The 11,148-nt window shown below is 47.5% G+C and overlaps 1 protein-coding gene across 4 annotated transcripts in view; it reads left to right on the top strand.

The window, feature by feature from the left end:
* The first annotated feature begins 6,593 nt into the window (after positions 1 to 6,593).
* The window catches only part of FBXO34 (F-box protein 34), a 39,248-nt gene continuing 34,693 nt past the window's right edge, over positions 6,594 to 11,148 (top strand). Inside the window, exon 1 of one of the 4 annotated variants that reach the window (XM_059850597.1) lies at positions 6,594 to 6,714. The gene's annotated coding sequence lies outside the window, so the exon portion shown is untranslated. The remainder of the gene's footprint in view (positions 6,715 to 11,148) is intronic. The other 3 variants (XM_059850605.1, XM_059850604.1, XM_059850600.1) reach the window with 3 other exon arrangements.

Genomic DNA, 11,148 nt, shown 5'->3' with positions numbered 1-11,148 from the left:
CACCTGGCACCGGTTTGGGTCTGCAAAGCCCTCACTGCCACCGGCGCTCAGGGGCAGTGATGAGCCCTCCTACCACGCGCAGAATCCCAGAACGGACGGAGCTGGAAGGGATGGCAGTGGCTCATCTGGTCCCATCTACCTGCTGCAGCAGGGACGTCCTAGAGCGCAGGGCCCAGGACTGTGTCCAGACGGTTCTGGAATATCCCCAGTGAGGGAGGCTCCACATCCTCTCTCGTCTCTGCTCAAAGCTCGGTCACTGCACAGGGAAGTTCTTCCTCACGTTCAGGTGCATCTTGTGGGCATCAGTGCCTGCTCGTTCCTCTGGTGCATTGCTGGGCCCCTGGAGCAGAGCCTGGTCTGTCTCTGAGCCCTCCCTGCGGACAGGGACAGACAAGGATCGGGTCCCCTCTGGAAGGGGTCCAGCCCCTGTTTCCTCACCCTTTCCTGGGCAGGGAGATGCTCCAGTCCCGCTGTTCTCTCCTGCTCCCGCTCCAGGAGCTTCAGTCGCTCCTGAACCGAGGAGCCCACAAGGTTTGTGTCCACACCTGAACACCCGCGTTGTGCCACCTCCTGAGGAGCCGAACCCGGGCTTTTCACAGGTCTAAAAGGACCATAAACACATTAAATAAAGAAGTTTTTATTAACGACCCTTTTATTCCCCACCATGCCCGCATCGCACCCATCCCGCGGTTTGTTGGGGTGAGTTGCGTTTAACACAATTCTCAGCTACAGGAGAGTTCTGTGTTTGTTTCTAAGTGGTAACTTGGGAAATTCAAATGCTGATGGGGGAACCATCCGCTTGGTGGCACTGCAAAAATGGGGACGACGCTTGGAGAAAGAGAAAAAAAAAAAGTGTTTGGAAACGGGAAACTGCTGAGTAGCAGGAGCGGTGGTCAGCGGCAGGCAGCCTGAAAATGCGGGATCCCCTCTGGCATTACACAAATATATCAGTAATTTTGTATATAAAGGCGATTTTAGGACAGAAATAAATGGATTAAGCACCGCAGTAAGAGCACAGAGCTGTTCCCCACGGTGACGATCAGAGTGAGTGGCTCAAGGCATCCCAGATCGGAGCAGTTGGGGAAAAGTCACCCCATTTCTGGAGAGACTGACAAAGGTTACAGCAAAGGTCACAAATATTGACCATCCAGCCTAATCCTTCAGTTCTTTATTTGCTAGAGATAATAAAAGACCAGCATGGAGGTTATTGAGTGCTGCCAAAGTGATGGTTTGCAAAAGATCCAATTAAACAGAACCACAGGAGCTCAGATCTGTGGGGTGTACAGAGGCCAATCCAATGCAGTCCTCGGGGTTTGCTGATTTTTTTTACTCTACTTTTTCTCCTATGGCAGCCGAATTTGAGGACATCAGCAATTCTACCTTACATCAGGATATAGTCCAATGATGTGAGCCTTGCTGAAACACAAGTTTTAGGGAGAAAGGGAGTTTAGGAGTGTCATCATTTCAACCAAAAAATGTGGGGTTTTTTCTTACTGCATACCTGAATATGCTGAAACAATACTTGCTTGCTCCTTGGTGCATCTGGAGTGGCACCTTTGTTCATTTCCACTCTTGTGAATGTCCATACAGAATTTGGGAAGCTGTGCTACAGCCTGGGCTTAATCTCAGGAGCTCAAGTAACAACAGGAGTGATAACACAGCCGTGGGCCCTTGAGGAACCTGAGTACCTGCCCTGGGTTTGCTGTGCACCTCTACAGGTGTCACCTGAGCCAGGTAGGTTACAACCAGAATGGGTTTCCTTAAAGTGCTGCATGGACACCTTCCACTGACAGTATTTAGGTCACCACAAGGGCCTCAGTGTGTTTGAATAATGCCAAGATTTTAAAGTGTTGCAATATCACTTAAGCTAATACACTCAAATCAGGTGTTTTCCAGCCAAATTCCTGATTGCTACTGATTTTATTGTGCTAAGAGAAATAAATATATTACCATTTCATAGAAATAAACAAGGGATGTAAATTTCTAAACTCATTATCCTGTGCACATATTAGCCATGCCTGAAAGGTTAAACTCCTTGTTCTCATACAGACCTGATGATTTTATGATAAAATCCCACTTTAGCCATTGAGTTTTGAGAACCAATTTGAATTTCTTTATTTCTTGGCAATATAACTGTCATTGTCCCATACATTTTGTACTGAGGAGATCATTATGTGGCAATCTGCTAACTTGCTTTTTCTGCTCTTCATTCCTTACATGGAATATTGTTCTTTGTGAAGGTGATTCTCCTCACCCTTGCACAAATCAAGTGCAATATGGAGTGTGTAGGGAAATTTATCTTCAGTTTTAGCCCTGAAATAATTACATTTTCTGATCATGTTTTTGGTGAAAGAATGGAGTTATAAAGCTGTACCCCACAGCCACTTTCCTGCAGTCAAAGAAAATCCTCTGTAGGCAAAATAAGACACTGCAGAGGGCACAGGTTGCCAAATTCAATTGATAACCTCTCCATCAGGTATTGAACAGCAAATTCATTATGATGCATTGGCTGCTGTTCCCACTTCTGCTCAGGCTTTTCACCTGAAATGGTTGCTAGTTTAAAAACCAGAACAAATTCTAGGAGCTGAAAATAGAAGTGAAATTCCTGCCTTTGAGCAGCTAGGGAACACAGTTCAGCCTCTTGCTCTGTTCTGTGTGGTTTATTTTGCTCTGCAGCCCATTTTTACCAGGAATGGGAAGAAGCCACCCCCCAGTGCCTCAGCCTGTCACCTTCTGGGAGGAGGGCATGGTCCAAGCAGGTAGAGAGAGGTTTGGACTCTCACCTGGATGAGCCTGGAGAATGTCTTCCCTTTCTTGGGTATTTCTCCACCACCCAGATCAGCACATACAACAAATAACATCAAATACAACCTTGACACCCACGGTGTTAAACAGAAATTGTTATTGCTCCAATCCTTCAAAGAGCTCTGACAGACTCTTAAACCCCAACGTGGGCCTGGGATCCTGAGCTGATGGAAACACCTCCACTGGCTATGCAAAGTTGTTGAGTTTGCTGGGGTCCCCAGGATGAGGTGAGAGATGAGAATTTGACTCTATGTTCTTAGAAGGTTGCGATATGATATGATATGATATTATTAATTATATACTAAAACTATACTAGAGAATAGAGAAGGATATAGACAGAAGGCTTAACAAGAATGAATAATAAAAATTCATGACTGACTCTTCAGTCTGACACAGCGATGGTGATTGGTCATTAAGTTAAAACAATTCACATGTTTGGATAAACAATCTCCAGACTACATTTCAGAGTAGCAAACACAGGAGAAGCTGAGAATTCCCAGGAGAAAATCGTAGGCAAAAAGGATTTTTCAGAAAATATAAAAATGACACAAAGTGATCTAATACAGCTCTCATTTGATGTTTCCTTCTCCCTGCTCCCAGGTGGGAGTTTCCACTTGCCCTTGGGAAGTGTCTCTCTCTGGACTATAAATAGAAGGACAAGGTACCTGACTCTGGAGATTCTATTGCACTCTGGCAGCTGATACCCAAAAGCTGGATGTTGTAGCACATTTATAAGCTCCCAGCTTTCACAAAAATGCAAACTAGCAATGTCAGCATGCAAAGTGCACTTGGGAACACAGCCTGAGTGGTTTTATCTCAGCATATCTGTACATCCTCTGTTATTTACGGGGTGTTTACACCAAATGTTCCCTGCTGCTACAGATTTCACTCACAAACCTGCTCCAGCACTGCAGGTGAAAGCATCCTCAGCTGGCTTCTTTAGTCAAAGCCCAAGGCTTTGTTCTTAAGGATATCACACTTTTTTCCAAACAGACTCAACCCTTAGTTTTCTTCCAGAGGCAAAGAGGGGAGTGGGAATTAACCCCAGAAGGAATGCTGGATTCAACCATAAGCCAACCATAAGCTGAGTTGAGACCAAATTTTTTTTGATTCTAGAGACTTTGAGTGGGTTGCTTCGGGGAAATTGTATTTTTTATCCCCTTGAGCAAAAGCAGATGAAGAAACCACTTCTCAGCAGCAGGAAGCAGGTTTCTGAGTTAGGCCAAGACCATTACATTTTCCTCTGAAAAGAGCATCTTTTTCCCTACTTGCACAGTAATTCCAGTTTGTTTGTTTGTTTGTTTTTAATTTTGGCTGAAAACCTGTATCTTTTTTTGTCATGTGCCTTCTTTGTGTCTCCATTGCCCAGGGGCAGAACACCTCCTGTGGAAGCTGGATGGAACTGCTGGAGTTGTGTTTCATGGTTAAAATTAATACAGCCAGTAAGGGACAGTTTCTTCTCTTGGTTTAGGGAGTACAACACAAGCTGTGAGGAATATGACTGCTAATCAAGATGGAAACAAGAAAAGAGCTGTAAGGACTTGGTTAATTCTCTTTGCTCTGACAGAGTTAAACTTCTCCAGGTCTCTGATAAGATAGGACTGGTTTTCTTTATCTATTGTTTTTTTTTTTAATGTTCAAGGCTACTGAAATGCAGAAGGGCCAGATGGCCATTTAAACTAAACAATGTGCAAAATCTTTCTTATATTATCACTAACTACCCCGAGGGGGTGGGAGGAGAAAGGTTGTTTAATCATTAGAAGTCACTTAGCAGCAAATGGCAGTTCACTGTCTTTATCAATTTACAACAAAAGATTGGGGCCATATCTTTGTGAGGCCTTTTCTAATATGACAGGGCACATATTTCATTCCCCTTTGAGTCACCTGGGGATATCTTGCATCTCACTGCATGTCACCCAGCTGTGGGGCCATGCTAGTAAATAGGGTTTTTTTCCATGTGCATTTGGTCCTATACCAAAAGACAGAATTTTTCCCTGGAACACAGGAAACTACTGTGTCAGCAGCAGCTAAATCCCGTTGTTGTTCTGTGGTTTGTTACAGTTCAGAGGAGAAAGTACTGGAGGGGTGACAACAGTAGGGTCTGTTTTCTGTCCTGTCCTCATCTAATATTTGACCTTCAGCAACTCATCTTACCTCTGTCTTCCCTCCCACCCTCCATTTGTATTTTGTGGCCGTAGTGAACAGGAGCTCCAGAGACTTTGGGAGGTTCATCTCAGCCATCTGAGGCACCATGTAAATGTGATCCTAGGCCTTGGCTAATTAGCTCTGCCCCTGGTCAGGGCTGTCATGGCACAGTACTGTGCTGACACACACTGCTTTTTAGCAGTGCTGACACACTTAGGCTGCTTTTTAGCTTGAGAACAGTCTCAAGGATATCCTCTCAGTAGTGTAATCAGAGAGTAAATAGTGCTTCCCTCCAGCAGGTCAGGGAATCAGAGAGTCAGAGAATATCCTGAATGGAAAAGCACCCACAAGGTCCATCCAGTCCAGCTCCTGGCCCTGCACAGACACCCCAACAATCCCAATCTGTGCCTGAGAGCCTGTTCCAAACACTCCTGGAGCTCTGGCAGCCTTGGAGCTGTGACCATTCCCTGGGGAGCCTGGGTAGTGCCCAGCACTCTCTGGGGGAAGAACCTTTTCCTGATATCCAAACAAAACGTCCTCTGAACAGCTTCCTGCTGTTCCCTGGGGTGGAAAGAAACCAGGCCTTTTCAGTTTGCTGCCTGCTTCCATCATCTAACTGGAAACGATTTGCCTAAATCTTTTAAGGAGAGGGGAAGCTCCTTCTTGTAGAAACCCTTTTAGGTTCAAACTACCATCTGAGGCCACCACTTAATTCCCCTTTTCCCAATGCCTTCTCTTTGTGTTTCTCTCTTCTTGTCAATACCTTTGGTTTCAGAGGATTTCTCCAGTGGCCTTCTCTTTCTCTCTGCAGGCTGACTTCTTGAGGACTGCACAGAGAAGTTGGCTGGGGTGACACTTGCATGACAAACCACTGCTGTAGATACATCTTCAGCAGGAACAACAGCTCTTGTTTGCCAAGGACAGATGACAGCAAAGGGTATTTAGTGATTGTGCTGGGGAAGAAACGTTGGCAAAACAAGCTGGCAAGGCTGGCACCACACTGGTGGGGTTCCAACAGGGAGGGACACTCCCAGTGACCTCCCTGCAGCTCTTCTGGGATGGACTGCCCAGGGAGATGGTGGAGTCACCATCCCTAGAGGTGTTTGAGGAAAAACTAGACGTGGCACTTGGTGCCATGATCTGGTTGACAGGGTGGTGTTCCGTCATGGGTTGGACTCGATGATCTCAGAGGTCGTTTCCAGCCTAATTGATTCTGTGATACTTCTGGCCCTGTAGTCGGGAGTTCAGTAGGTTTCAAAGCCAGGAGCTTTTTCGAACACTTTTTGGCCTCCTATACAAGACCTTTTAGCCCAGACTAAATTCACTGATAAGTTACCGGTGTCCCCGCAGCGGGCTGGGAACTGGCCCTCCCGTGGCTTCCAGTGCCACGTTGGTCGCTAAACCTCGTCGGTGAGCTGCAAGCCCGGCACACCGGGGAGAGCGGGCAACCACGGGGCCGCCAGCGCCGGGGGCTGCCTTGGAACCCGCTGGCCTCGAACAGGCACTTGCAAGGAGCGGTGAGCCCGGGAAGCGCCCCGAGCCGAGCCCCCGGTGCCTGGCGCGGCGGGGCGGCCGGTGCCTGGCGCGGCGCGGGGGCGGCTCCGCGTCCCTCCCCGGCGGCTCCGCGTCCCGCCCCGCTCCGCCCCGGATTGGCGCGGCCGCCCGGCTCCTCCCGCCGCTGCCGGGCGCAGGGGGGATCTGGCCGAGCCGAGCCGAGCCGAGCCTGGCGGCTCCGCCACGGCCCGTCCTCCGGCCCCGCTCCCGGTAGGCTCCCGCGGGCGCGGCACGGGTGGGTGGGCGCTGGGTTCGGCGCGGTGCGGGCAGGTGGGCGGCGAGCGGCGAACGGGGCCCGTCCGCAGCGCCCGCGCTCCGCCGGCCATGGCGGCTGCGGGGCCGCCGAGGGGCCGCTGCCGCCCGCAGGACGGGGCCGCGCCGAGGGCACCGCGCTCTGCCCGCGCTCCGCTTGGCTTTATTTTACCCTCTCGCTTTATTCTGTCCGCGGTGCTCCCCCAGCGCCCCGTTCCCGGCCTCCCCGGGGGTTTTGTAGTGCTCCTCTGGCGGCGCTGGCAGCGCTGCCGCGGCTCTCCCGGCCCGGCGGCTCGGGCAGCGGGAGCCCGGGAGCGGTGCCGTGTCCCCCGCAGCGCCCGCTCACCGTGCGGGGCGCGGAGCATCCCCGCTCCCCGCGGTTGCGTAACGCGCCCGTCCCACGCGTGGCCGGGTGGACCGAGCCCCCCCTGTTTTCTGCGGGTCAGTCTTTTCGCGGATCTTCTTTTAAAAGCAACCCCCTCCCAAACCGCGCGTTTTCCCCCCAAATTTTGATCTCCTGAGTTGCGGTCACTTCCTGGTCGTGTTTTTTCTGCGCGGCTTCCCCGTGGTTCATACATCGATCAGCCGCCCTTCAGAAGGGAGGGGTTGTGAACTCGCTAAACATAAACAGTGATCCGAAAAGAGCTTTAATGGTTATTAGATATTGTGATAATTCTTGAATGACGCCTTCACGTGGGGATGGCGTAAGAACCTAAGGAAAGGTTAAAAGTACAATTGCAGTGGAAGTGATTTCTTCTCGGAATTACTTCCTCCAAGGCCTTGCTCGAAACAATAAGCGTAGCTTTTAATTTCTTCAGTAAACCGAGATTATTGACTTGTGCCATGCGGCTCCCAGTAGGAAAAATCTGCTTGGATCAGCCGGACAAGTGGGTCTAAGGCTCGTCCTGGGAGGTGCTCTCGTACAACGCCCAGCAGCCGCGTGTGTCTCTGCTCTGTTTTTAAATAACCGGCTTGGATGGGGCTGCAAAGCTCATCCCCAGCAGCCCGGAGCGTGTTGCGGGCTGTAAAACCCGCCTGCGAGGCCGTGTAAGTACTCCAGGGCTGGCCCTGCCCTGCTGGGCGCTGTCCTGGCCGTGCCACAGCGCTCGGTATCCAGTTTTGGTGGCTGGAGATATCCAGGGGAGCTGTGGAACAGGCGAACGTGCGGCGCAGGCTCCAGCCGAGAGTCTTAATGAGTGTTTGCGTAGTGCTTCGTGTTTTCTCGGATGAAAGGTTTTACATAATTGGCCATTATAATTGTCTGTCACCCCTAGAGAAGAGCCAAAAAAAAAAGAAACCCTTAAAAACAAGCGTGGAGGTAGGTAGTTGTCTTAAAAGTCCAAAGTCTAAATGCCTGTAGGTTGTGAATGCTGTTACTTCTGGGTGTGGAGACAGCAAAATGACTGAGTAAAAGAAAAAAAAAAAGAATTAATCTGATTCTTTCCTCCTTTTGAGCCATTTGATCAGCATCATTGGGACAAATGACATCCTGCTTACATTTGAGCTGCTTGTTCTTCAGTGCCCAAAAGTATTCCTAATGTGACTCTGGTTCTACCGGTGTTAATGTTTTTGTTTTTTTTTTTTTTTCTCTTGAAATCTTAACTGGAAGCATTTTACAGTGTTTTGATTCCTTTTTAATAAATGGCTAATCCCTTGCTGCAGGGGATGGGAGTGTTTTGAACGCAGCATTTTTGGGTCCTGAGGGGAGGGGGAAGGGAGCGCCTTGTGTTGCTTTCCAGCAGCCACCCGCCTTCCCCCAGCCTGAGTGAAAGGGCCTTATTGACTGATTTTGAAGGTAACCTGCCCAATTCTCCTCTTACATGCTAAAACCCATAAATTTGCTATAGCACAGAGCCTTCGAGGGGAAGAAATGGAATGTCAAGGAGCCTGGGCTTCATCACGAGCAGCCTGGTAACAAAGGCACTGTCTGTTAATTGCATCGTGCTTATCAAAATCTCCCCTCCTAATGACAGAGTAACAATTTAATAGGTGTAAAAAGTTGTGGGATTTGATTTAATACCACTGTCTTAAAATCATCCTGCATGCTCAGTATGACTAAGTTGTCATTTTCATATTTAATTGGAGAGTGACCAGAGGAGAAAGCTGGGGATGTTTCACTTGCACTAAATGCTCTTTAAAATCTTTTCCCCGTTTGGAGAAGGATTGTGAAGAATTGTGAGTGGCTTGTTAAGTGCTAAGCTGCAGCTGAGTGACTTAGAGGTTATAAAACATCTTTCTGTGTCTCTTAAATTTGGAAGCTCATCTTGAAGCTTGTGCTGTGGGAGTTTATCACAGGCTGTCTGCAGCTCCAGGAAGGACTGTAGTGGTTTTAGGGTGAGGAGGGGCCAGGTTAGGTTTGGGTGATGTGAAGGTGAGAGCTGTGTAGTGGATGCAGACCCTGCTTGGGTAATAACACTCCCTGAGGTTCCAGGTGTCAACACCCTCATCACGACGGGTTATTTTCACTTCTTGGTGCCCTGTAGCATAACCCAACCAGCATTTTGGTATAATCCTCACACACACAGAGGTTGTTGTGTTCCCAGCAGCTAGGGCATATTTCAATATTCCTGTTGCATGTTTGATACCAGATTTCAGAGAAGAGAACAGCTTTTCTTGGGTCTGATGGTTGAACCTATAAGGAAAACACAGGATTGATCCCAAACCCATCATGAAAGATAACATATCCTGGGAAGCATCTCTCTTGCCCTTGTTTTTTGGGATTTTTTGTCTCTGGTGGATTATTTGGTTACTGGATTTATCACGGGGTGTTCCAATGCATAGATTTGAGCTTTTGAAGGAAATTCTGGTTTAGTGAAAGTTGTGGGTTAGAGATCCTCTTCTGTAAGCTCTGCGGGAAGGAGGGCACAGGAATGCTGCTTTGGTATGTGTGGCTGCTCCATTTTTATTTGTACCATATTTTACTGGCTTGTTTTCTAAGCTAGTTTGATTCAATTAACTTATTAAACTTACAGTCTATTAAAGTCAGTGTGACAGTCTTTCTTTAATGTAGGAGTGTTGTCCCTTTTTCTCAAATGTCCTTTTTTCACCCCTAAAAGATGAAATGTACTAATCGTCCATAGTTCAGATTCTGCCTGTAGTTGTGGGATTTGTGTTTGGAATTCACATTGTAGTTGTGGATTTAGTGTTTATTCCCCAAATAACATCTTTTTTGTCTTTGTTGTGGAAGGGGAATATCTGCTGTATCACTTGCTAATCCTGCTGTTGCAGTTTTATGCCTAGAGCATAACTGGAGCTGTATTTACCACTGTAGGCATGGCTGTTGGTTTATTTAACTATTTTGTGCATCAAACACAGAGAAATCACAGCAGGACTGTCTGGTGTAGGTACAGGAGGAGCATCAGCGGTACCATGACCTGGCTGTCCAAATTTGGGTGTCTGCAGCATCATTGCAATGGGTGTCAGGGAGAGATGGATTAAATATAGCTCAGGTGTGTCCCAACATGTTGCAGCTGCTCCTCCTGTTGCAGTACAGGGCTAATAGGAATGTTTACATAGATCACCTTCCTACACATCCCAGGTTTAACCACCTCTTTAGTAGCAAGTTGCTGCTGGGCAGCCACATGACTGCTTCAAGCTGTTTGGAGAGTAAAATAAACTACAGAGGGACGCATAAATGGCTGTTAATAAAGTGTCAGCTTTAAAAAAAAAAAATTAGAAATGGCTGACTGGTATCTTGGGGAGCAGAAAATAGTGCTGGTTCTTTTTTTTTCCTGTGTGATTAAAAAATAATCCTGCTTTAGAAGCTGCTCTGTCTGCAGTTCACAGCAAAGTGATGGCATTTGGGTAGCAGGGAGGCAGAATTCCTGCCAGTTAAAATCTTGCTGTCCTAATGTGCCATTCCGTGCAGTGCTTGGAAGCTGATATACAGTGTTCTTCTGCCTTGCAGCAAAACAACTAGTGATTAAAAATTCAGCAGATGCTGTGGTTCACTTAACTACTTGTGCTTGCATCATTCAGGTCATATCACACAATTAATGTTGCTGATGTTCGATCTAGCTTTTTATTTTTCCTCTAAGAATGGAAATTATCTGAACTACCATGGGATTTACAGAACTGTTTTGGCAGGAATTGGGCTATGCAAAGTAAGTTATTCAGGACTCTTTTTGCCCTTCCCCTAAGTTGGAGAATCTTCTTTTGATTTCAGAAATATTATTTGTTCGTGCCAGACAGGGCTGTAATTTCTGCAGCTTTTCTGACTTTAAAAATCAAAGTGTTTTCTTTAGATTGCTTTGAGATAAATGAGACTCCCTAGATGAGAAGGAAGAGGGGGAGAGCATGATAGGTGTAAGTGCTTGCTTTCTTACTTAAACTCAGTGTTTCATTTGGCCACAGAAGTATTTTTGTAAGAGAATTCTCATTTTGTTACGGGCA

This window comes from Haemorhous mexicanus, chromosome 6, assembly GCF_027477595.1.
Source record: "Haemorhous mexicanus isolate bHaeMex1 chromosome 6, bHaeMex1.pri, whole genome shotgun sequence".
Taxonomy (NCBI): domain Eukaryota; kingdom Metazoa; phylum Chordata; class Aves; order Passeriformes; family Fringillidae; genus Haemorhous; species Haemorhous mexicanus.
Note: the sequence above shows the minus strand (reverse complement) of the source record. Positions and strands in the feature narration are given on the sequence as shown.